Source organism: Hydra viridissima, unplaced genomic scaffold (genome assembly GCF_058129835.1).
Source record: "Hydra viridissima isolate aposymbiotic clone 2 unplaced genomic scaffold, HvirCarnegie_v1 scaffold_9, whole genome shotgun sequence".
Lineage (NCBI taxonomy): Eukaryota > Metazoa > Cnidaria > Hydrozoa > Anthoathecata > Hydridae > Hydra > Hydra viridissima.
Genome location: NW_028324308.1, coordinates 17,102,501 through 17,111,940, shown reverse-complemented (window position 1 = coordinate 17,111,940; position 9,440 = coordinate 17,102,501). Strand labels below are relative to the sequence as shown.

At 31.8% G+C, this 9,440-nt stretch overlaps 1 long non-coding RNA gene and 1 pseudogene across 1 annotated transcript in view; one reads left to right on the top strand and one right to left on the bottom strand.

Moving 5' to 3' along the window:
- The window catches only part of LOC149884326 (uncharacterized), a 395,582-nt pseudogene that overhangs the window by 374,314 nt on the left and 11,828 nt on the right, over window positions 1-9,440 (bottom strand).
- The window catches only part of LOC149884328 (uncharacterized), a 2,230-nt gene continuing 2,144 nt past the window's right edge, over window positions 9,355-9,440 (top strand). Inside the window, exon 1 of the long non-coding RNA XR_016455987.1 lies at window positions 9,355-9,440. This exon is cut by the window's right edge and continues 70 nt beyond it. This is a non-coding gene — a long non-coding RNA (uncharacterized LOC149884328).

Here is a 9,440-nt window from a genome sequence, read left to right as displayed (position 1 = left end):
CACACACTAAAAAAAGTTTAGTCAAAATATCTCAACTGCTTCGTGGCAGCTCAGTTGAGGTTTAAGGTCAAATGCCAAAACTGCTTCAGGGAGAAGTGTGTTTACGACAGAACTCCCCGTGTTGCGACTGAACCTTGTCAGTGCTCTTTTGGTAAAACAATACTGTGACAGTGGTTTTGGTACAAGATTACAATTAGACAATAATTATCTTGAAAGTATAAGATCTTAATTAGTCGTTAGGATTTTGTAATGCTAGGATGTTCGACATTTCAAACTGCTAATAAGCATTTATAATGGCATTATAATATATGACTTATTGGCTCATAATATATGACATTGAATCATTACATAAGACTTACAGGATGTTTAAAAAAACACGTTTTCACAATGATGTTAAAAAGTTTTCTGTAATGAATTCATTGACAAACAAACTTTCGCAATATAACGTCCTAAATTAGTTACGTCAATAAACTTAAGTAACTACTTTTGCTTGGTAAAATCTGATTTTCATATTTGCAAAGGTTCTAGTAAGTTGTATGGTAATAAAGTTTTGTACGCATCTATAAAAAGATAATGGTTTGTTTTTTGTTTGTTTTTTTTTTTCAAATTTGACTTCAAGATTGGTCATTTAAAAAATGGCTTGAAATTTCAACAACTCTCGTTATTCAAGTTTGATTTCAGTCTAAGTTTGCTTCTTGCATAATGTTCAATAATGGACGTATAAGAGATGGACGTACAATAATATTGTTTTTTTTTTTTTTTTTTTTTTTTTGCGAACCATGCTCGTTGCGCATAGTTACAAATCTTTTGTTTTAAACAATAGAAATTAAATTATATTAAAGTCTGTCGGATTCGTCGAAAAGTCTTGGTCTCGTCTAACCAGTCACATCAACTTCCTTTTAGTTATTCAAGATAACAGCAATAGAATCACTTTTTTTAGCTTATTTTTATATAGCTAGATATTCTTATTATTTTAAGAAATAACGCTGATGATAATATAGAAATTGAGATCATTTACTTAACTATTTTAGTACATGTATAACTAGAGATGTAATAAACAATACAAAATATCAACTAGTTTAGTAACTATCTAGCGCATATTGGTTTCATGTTCAGGGAACTACTCCATCTACTATATTGCTGTAGACTTCTAGTTTATGAATGTCATAGAATTTTCTATTTTTATGTTTAATAACAGAAATATATACAGTTAAGGATAAATAACTTATAAAAAGAATATAAATACAATAAAGAAATAAAAATTTGTCACAGTTTTAAAAAATTTAGCAAAGCCAATTTATGCCAAACCGCAAGAATAACTAAGTATTTAATATTAACATAACATGATTTACCAGCTATATATAAACTGATTTTTATTTGGCAAAAACAAATGGGTTATTATGTGCCTTTGATGACAAATGAAATAAGATATGAAATATGAAAAACGAAAACATGAAATATCTGGCCGCATTTTGCAAGAGAGTTATAAATTTGAATAACTTTTTAGAAGGTTTTGCATTATCAAATGAATTATAAAAAAGCCCATTAGAAAATACATCTACTAAAAAATAATGCACAGTGGAATATATATTATGGAGCTTATAGAGTAGTCGAGGCAAAAAATGATGACATCGCAAAAAAATACTAAAAAAATACACAAAATTAAGGCTGGTGAATGAAGGACCAAGCAGATGAATGAAACTAAACCTTAACAAAAAATTTTGTTTAGGCTTTTTTATATTTGGCAATACTTTTTTTAGTTATTTTAAAATTATCATTACAGGTCTATTTTATCATTGACGGAACCTTGTTTACACGAAAAAGGTTCACAAATTTACAAATGTTCATCTTGAAAAAATGATGAAAATCTGTTCGTGCCGACAACGAATTTCCTTTATATTGGTGTAATTTGTCTAGTAATTTGTCAACACGCGAAGTAGTTACTTTATCCTGAACAGTCTTATTAAACAAATGATATAAAAAGCAATGATTTCGAAATATTACTGGTCAGCGTTTACGGGAAATTTTTGGCCTCCAAAGATGGTGTCTAAATAAACGAACGTGTATATGAAAATTAAAAAACTGATGATGATCAAGTTTTTTTCAAAAATATTGATAAATATATATGTTTCAAATAAAAATCAACTTTTTTTGTTTTACACAGATTTTTTTATAAAAATAGCGGAATATTTCATATTTACATAAGTTTATTAATATTACATATATATATTTTTATTTAATAAAATATATTCTTACAATAACTTGTTCTATATTAACTTTCTGTTTTTTGTTATTTAGAATAATTATAATAAAATAAAAATTCTTTTTCTTCTTTAACATCATACATGTTCATAACGTTGATTGCGTCAATAAACATGTGCAAACTTCAATTTTCGTTTTTTTAAATTTAATTTGTTTAATAGTGGTGAAGAAAAAGTATTTGTTTGCTTGTGCATAAATCTCAAATTTGAAATAATTAGTATTTGTCATATAATTTATTTACCTTTTAGTTCTTCACTACCCAATGCTGTGTGTTAGAAGGTTAATAACGCAACAGCATGGGAGGCAGCTGAGTTTCTTTTTAAGATAAGATATTTTTTATGCTTTAGAGTTATTTGGTTGTATAGAATTTTAATATACAAATAGTTGTATGTATGTATGTATGTATGTATGTATGTATGTATGTATGTATGTATGTATGTATGTATGTTTGTATGTATGTATGTATGTATGTATGTATGTATGTATGTATGTATGTATGTATGTATGTATGTATGTATGTATGTATGTATATGTATGTATCATATCATATCATATCATGTAATAAATAAGGTTATTAAGTGAAAGTAAATGGTCATCAGTTATAGCTAAGTCAAACATATGAGAAGCTTGTTCATTAAATTATTCAAAGATTTTGACTGCATTGGGTAAATAAGAATTAAAAGGTGCATAAATTATGCATAAATATTAATTTTATCGTAAATTATACTTAAAGATTATTTCGAATATTTTGAACTTTAACATTTAAGTTAATAATTTCTTTTTCTAATTTTTTTTAAAACCATTTCATTTATTTAAACTTTTTAAAAATTTATTTTAGTAGTCTAGTTTTTCTTTCATATTTCTGTAAGGCCTTATAAAATGTACATCGGTCATCGCTAAAAGTTCTGATTGCCGCTATCTTGGGAGGCCAATTTTGGCTTCAATTTTATTTTTAAAAAACAATAGAATTCGCTATCCAGTTATATTTTGAGATCAGTGTGTAAAAGTTTAAACTAATACACGTGATCAGAGTTTCTGTTTTAAAACTGTGGGCAGCCATTTTAATGGATGTTTTTGTTGACGGATGAAAATTTAGAGTTTGTCGGAATGTGGGGAATTATTTAGACTTTCCCTGAGACACAAAAGAAACACTGTTTTCTTTATGAACTTGATAACATTTTTTCAATCTGACTGCGAATCATACATTTTACGATCTACACTCCCTTTTTACACAGTTTTACAACCACGTTATTTTGACACATTTGATAAGTCAACAATTATATACATTGACACCTACACACATTAGCACATACATACATTAACACCTACACACACGCTAATTGCATCTTGAAAACGTTATTCACGACAGAAAACTTGCATGGCTCGCTGAATTTTGCGGCCTCTTTAATGTAAAACAATGAGTTTCACGTCCATCTCTTATACGTCCATGGTTCAAATCTTATAAGCCCATGGTTCCGAATACAAAAAGTGAACATGAAATTTCAAGTTCGCTTGTCACAGTTGATATTTTTGGGGATAGTGCCCTTCTAGCTTACCCGAAAAAGCCACCTATATGGGGTGATAGTGGACACATGTAGGTGTCCAGAAATAGGAGTTTTGAAACCCATTTATTTCGTCCGAGAAAAAAAAATCACTTTTAAGTTGAAAATTTCCCAATTTTTTTACTGTTTCGATTATTTACTAAACAAACCATAAAATTGAAATGGGTCATTGGAACTTCATGAAATTTTATGGTGTTGTACCTATATAGTATGGCTATCAATGTATAAAATTTCATGTCTTGCTTGGTTATAAAGTTATAGGCCAAAACGTTTTGCAAAATCATATATTTTGACAGTGTTGGTACCAAAAGTTTTTAGTTTTGGTGAAAAATTTTTGTCTGATTGACCTGAATTTTTGGTGTGCATACTCTACGGGTTATAAGCAACAAGTTTTATCAACACTGTTTTGGAATTAGGACCATTGTTGAAAAACTGTGGCCAAAAAATCATTTCGAGCCCCAAAATTTCCTTATAAAGTTGGCAAATCAATTTTCAATGAAAATGACCAACTGAGGGGTTCATTTTGCATTTTTTGCTACCCTGAGCACCAATCAATATAAAAAATTTTAGAGCTTATTGAAAATTATCAAAAAATTGTAACTTTTAGGTCAGTTTTTACATTTTCATAAAATAGGCCTTTTTCGTGTACATTTTCTATGCATTAGTATAGGTTCAAAACGGAAAAGCTATAAGTAACCATGGCTTTTTTTGCATGAAAAACTAAAAAATAAAATTAGATTGTAAAATATAATGGGATGCATGTATACATAACACAAATTGGGGGGTTTTGCCCAATAAGTTAATTTTAAGGCTTCTTCTTCATGCACCTTGGGGCTTTAGTAAAGGTTCAAAGCGGAAAAAAACTTTTAGTTGCAATAAAACTTGAATTTTAATCAGGTAAGAAAACTCAAATATTAGAGGTCCAAGCTTTTAACTCGAGAATTTTATTTTCTTCTTTAAATTGATAACTTAACAATTTACTCTCAATCACAATTTAGGATTTTTTTCTTGATTCAAGAAACACCTACTTTCTAATTTAATTAAACAGTTCTAAAATAAGCTGCACAATTTTAGAATTATAAAATGTGGCATTTTTGGCAGAGTAAGACTATTAAAGGTGCTTGCTGTTGTAGTCCACAAGTCAGTTTTTAAGTCTAAGAGCGTATTCTGGATGAGATGAGAGTCGTTTGTATCGTTGCCAATGATGAGAAAAGTCTTGATGAGCTGCTTCAACTACCTATTCACTGTAAATTCCAAGTGGTGACATGTGGCGGCTCACAAAGTCTTTGATGTGGTGAAACACCATATGGATCTTGGGTGTAACACTAGCATTCGGGATGGCAAGGTATGAGTCTTGATATTGTTGGATTTTGTCCAAAAAGTCATCCTCAAGGTCTGATCCAAAAGCAGCTTTTCACTACAGCATCAAACTTCCTAAGGGCTTCGATGAACCCAAAAACTTGGAAACCTGACTCAGCTTCTGCCAACTGTTGAAGCCTATCCACATTCCGAAGAAGTTTGCGACAATCGTTTCCTTCAAACATGCCTCCATGATAGGGGCTCAGTTTCATGTTAAGAGAAGTTGGCCATTTTTCGGGCCAATACACTTTTCATCTTCTGAAAAATGTGGTTAACAACTCCAAGCAAAAGATGCAATTCCGGTGGAGGCAAACTGTCCAGAATGAGAGTATCATCGGCTCCGCTGAGGATAGGTGGATGGACAAAATTGCCGGTGTGTTTTGACTTGGCAAGAATGCTCCCTGCACTCAAGAAGCTTTTATAGCTTTTTCTGAGTGACCCAAGTGTTCTCAAGGCTCCAGCCTTCTCTAGATTTGTGAAATCAATGCTAAACCAAGAGCAAGGGTGAGAACTTGAGTGAGCTTGAAGCCCACAGAGAATGTTGGTCAGTTTCAAGTCATAAGCAACAGTGGCTTTCACTCTATTGACTTGAATGAACGACCAAATTTGGCGGACATTCTCATAAGTTTCGGGAAGCTCTTCTGCAACTGCCACAAGCATCTGGCGCTTTACAGCCATATCTTTTGCAACCCTGTCAGTCAAGAGACGCTTTTTAGGTTTGGACTCTTTTGTGGCTCCGTCAATGACTCCCAAACAAAACTTCAGAAATCCCTTGCCACCATCGATTCCGATTTTTGTAATTCGCTCAGTTGAAACATTTTGAGATGTGCTGATTGTACCGATAAGGTCAGTGATGTTTTTACAGTGGGCAACAGTGTGGTTTGAACCAGTTTCACCTTTTGCATCAGAACCAATCAGAAACAATCAGAACTTTATATTTGAGTGGGTGAAAAAATCACTCAGTTTTCGAACAGCAGCCAGAAAATGTTTGTTGAAATTCGGCTCAACAAGCTTTGTGCCTGAAGTCTGGTTTACTACTCTTGCCTATTTCATCATTCCCACATTAGATAAATCTATGTTGAGCTGAACATTGACTATGCCTTGTATCTTTAAAGCAGAAGAGATGATTTTTGGTATAGCTCCACTTGGCCCTGTATTTACAAATTGGCTTATGAAACATTTTTCCAATTACTAAATTATTGAGGAGAAAAATGCTTCTTGAATAAAAATATTTGTCGTGTCAATGTAACATTACTTGAGGTATTCATTATTAAATGAAGCACCTGGAGTCGCAGGAAGAGGTGGTCCTCCAGATGGTTTTGATAGCCTTACAGTGCCTTTTGGTGAAGCTGTTTTGGTTGCAATCACCTTTGCAGCAATCTGCTCTGCAACTTTCTCATCTTGAGCACCTAGCCCTTTGAGGTTTTCACGAAATGTGGATTGGTTACAATTGTGTGGAAAGCCTTTCCCGATGGGACTCAGACAATTGTTGCAGCACACAGTGGGCCCTTTCTCATCAGCTCGAGAAACATACAGCGGATGTTTCTCATTCAGCTTTAGACGCCCAATCCTGCAGATGGGACAGTCACAGTTTTCGCCACGAATTTCCAATCTGACACGGATGGACTTGAAGTCATACAGTGATGGTAGAACAACTTCTTTGCCTTCATTTCGCTACTTTATGATTGTTCGGCATGTATCACATATTCCTTGAGGCACTCTTGCATCACCCAAGTCAAAGTTGATGCCATAGATTTTTGACAAATGCTCCGCTTGGAATGATGTTATTTGCCTGGTGCACTTTTTAAGGCAAGTTAGACAGACAATTTTTCTGTTCTCCTCGTGACCTCTTGCATAATTTGGCATTGTGAGAAATTGCTTAGTCTCCTGTAAATGCAACAGTATTCAAATAGTTTTATCAGTCTTGAAATTTAAACTATCTCTTAGTTGTGCAAATGGAAAGAATTAAAAAAAACACAGGCAAAAGTTTGTAGACTTATAAGCCAAAATATAATTGATGTTATTGACAATATATGCAATTGAAACGAATCGAAACCTTACCTGTATGCAGAAATATGGACGGTCACAAGAGTGAGGGTGAACCTTTTATTTGGAGATTGGTCTAAAATTTAAGCAATGCTTTATCACAAAATTTAAAATAATTTAATTTCAGAGCTTTAAAATATATTTATTACGATTAAAATAGTTTTGATATAAAAGCAAACTATTTTCATATCTACTCTCCTTTTAGTTCATTTACCCACTTGTCATCTTACAGTATTTTATATAGTATACTTTGCATATGAGCATAGTGCACACTGAACTTTTTTAACAATAAATATGGAACACATCTATTAAATAAATATTATTTTTAAAGTGTGCACCTTTTTCTTTGATATCATTTTTTTGTAATAAAAGTGCGCACATTATTCAATAAAATACAATACCTTTTTACCGCTTCCTACTTTTTCCGCTAAAAAACATTTCCATCTTAAACATCATAGACCAAAAACTTTCCTCAGAAGTTGAAAATGTAAAAAAAAGAATCTTACCTTGATAATTGTAGTTTTGTTGAAGAAAGAAATTAATTCCAAATGCAATAAAATGCAAGTTTTGAAAACAATAACAAGTGATTTTTTTATGGATTAACATGTAAAATCCGCTTAAACAAAAAAATAGGGAATGCTGTACGTTTCTTTTTTCGGTAAAAGTTGTCTCTGTCAAAAACTACCCGTCAGATTTCAACCAAAATTTACACGAATGTTCCTTAGTCTATTGCTCACATTGGGTTCAATTTTTTACTCGATAGCTCAATTTTTACGGCCTCTGTAATGGTTTTTCTGAATAAAATTCATACGGACATAATGAAAAGGGCGAATTACTTAAAAAATTTACTATTTTAAAATCTACTTATTTTGCTAAAACCCGCCCCCCCCCCCCCCCCCCCCCCAATTGTGTTATGTGTACATGAATTTCATTATATTTTACATAGATAACTGCTCAGGGTAGCAAATACTTCAAAAATTTTCCCCAGATTTCGTCATTTCACTCAAAAATTGAATAATCCATATTATGAGGAGATTTTGTGGTTTTAAATGATTTTGTGGCCACAGTTTTTCATCAAATGGTCCTAATTCCGAAACAGTGTTGATAAAACTTGTTGCTTATAACCCGTAGAGTATAAACACCAAAAATTCAGGTCAATCAGACAAAGATTTTTTACCAAAACTAAAAACTTTTGGTACCAACACTGTCAAAATGTATGATTTTGCAAAACGTTTTGGTCTATAACCTTATAACCAAGCAAGACATCTGCATGAAATTTTATACATTGATAGCCATACTATATAGGTACAACACCATAAAATTTCATGAAGTTCCAATGACCCATTTCAATTTTATGGTTTGTTTAGTAAATAATCGAAACAGTAAAAAAATTGGGAAATTTTCAACTTAAAAGTGATTTTTTTTTCTCGGACGAAATAAATGGGTTTCAAAACTCCTATTTCTGGACACCTACATGTGTCCACTATCACCCCATATAGGTGGCTTTTTCGGGTAATTAAAATCTTAACTTAAAAGTACTATTTAAGTTGAGTTAAATTTGTAAACAAATTTCTATTTGCATCATTTATTTTGATGAAGATAGAAATGTTAGCAATTTTAACTCAATTTGTTTTGAAATATTTAGGAATATGTTCAGATCTATCTTGATGATTTGAGATTGTAATGATTTCTTACAACAGGAGTATAAACCTTCTATTCACCTTTCTGGTGTATTTGCTTGAACCTTCTGGTTGATTAATGTCTTAATCACACTCTGTATAGCTGTGGCCCTTTATCGGAAGATAATTTCATTTCTCGAAAGGTTTTCTTATTCACTACACTAAGGTCCAAAAAATAAACGACAGTCCATTTTTTATTTTCTAATGCAAATAATTTGAAAATTGCTCCTTACATGATACAAATTTTACAAAAATGTGGTTAAAATAGTATTGCAGCATGGTTGCTAGATTATCTGCTCCATTCTTTACTTTCAAGTTTTGTTATAACAAAACAGATGCCCTGTCTAATTCTATGCTGCGTACAATAAATGTGTGCATACAGAGTTTTCCGCAATAATAAAGATTGGCAGAAACATAACTTTATTTCTTGCTTTTTTTCTAGCTTATTCTTAATGAGCTGATCTGCAAGGTACTTATTTTCAAGTACAATAAGTAAGTCATATGTAAAGAATGCGTCTTTAAAAGGATAACC